The sequence below is a fragment of the Dipodomys spectabilis genome, unplaced genomic scaffold (assembly GCF_019054845.1).
Source record: "Dipodomys spectabilis isolate Male_0828 unplaced genomic scaffold, ASM1905484v1 ptg000557l, whole genome shotgun sequence".
NCBI lineage: Eukaryota > Metazoa > Chordata > Mammalia > Rodentia > Heteromyidae > Dipodomys > Dipodomys spectabilis.
The window spans coordinates 139,651-140,900 of NW_024871234.1; positions in this window are offsets into that span (position 1 = coordinate 139,651).

Below are 1,250 nucleotides of genomic sequence, written 5' to 3' on the forward strand. Positions count from 1 at the left end.
TGGAGCTGTGGCTCAAGTGGTAGAGTGCCAGCCTTGAGGCAAAAATTAAAGAGACTGGAGCACAGACCCTAAGTTCAAGCCCCAGTACTGGCACATAGAAAATAAAGAAAAGTTTTCAGGAGTTCCTAGTCCACTGTGGTGAAATTCCAAATCAGTTGGGTGCTACTGGCTCATGCTTATCCTCCTAGCTCCTCACGAGGCTGAGATCTGAGGATCATGGTTCAAAGCCAGCCTGGACAGGAAAGTCTGGGAGACTCTGATCTCCAATGAACCACAGGAAAACTGGAAGTGGTACTGTGGCTCAAGTGGTAAGCTGAAGAGCTGAATGGACAGTGCCCAGTCCCAGAGTTCAAGGCCCACCTGACCTGCTTGAACCTCACTCTGTGGCTCTAAGCAGAGAAATTTCCAGTGGACCGCTAAGGGTCTCCCAATATTTAGGTGTTAGGTTTTTAAAAAGAGGTAGCCGAGTAAGAACAGCACCAGCACGCACGTGGTATTCAGGTAAGGGGGAGGTTTATTCAGTAGACCTGCTGGGACCAGGCAAGGGTGGCACTCCACGTGGCTGAGAAAGGCCTGGGAATGAGAGAGAGCTGGGAAAGAGAGGAAAGATCTAGAAAAGAGCAGAGAGAGGGGTAAGAACAGTAGCACTCACGTGGTATTCAGGTAAGGGGTAGGTTTATTCAGTAGACCTGCTGGGACCAGGCAAGGTTGGCACTCCACGTGGCTGGGAAAGAGAGAGGAAAGAGCTAGAGCAGAGAGAGAGCTAGAAAAGAAGAGCAAGAGCAAGAGCTAGAAAAGAACAGAGAGAGAAAGAGAGAGTCTGGGCCTGGGCTAGGCCTTATGTAGGGTATGGGCGGGGAAAGGTGTGGCCACATCAAATTCAGATGTGACCTCTTCCAGGTGTCTCAGTTGCCTAGGTAATGCAGGTACTGGGTGGAGACTTTGCTGCGAGGAGGGTGGAGTCTGCTCACCATCCAGGAGCGGACCTTACATTCCAGCCTTTTAATAATCATGAAATAGGGCGCGGATTCTCTCTGGCTACTTCCTGCTGACAAGGGGCGTCGACAATAGGGGTAAAAGGCTGGAATTTGGTCTCCTCCCAGAGAAGGCAGTGAGCAGCAGCTGTCTCTTGGTGGCGTGGAGTCCTTAGGTGAAGTCTGGAGAAGTCTCATGAGCATTGAGGGGCTGGAAAAAAAAATACTAAGCAGCAAATAAATGACAAGAGGAAGGACTTGGGGCTGAAAATGTTG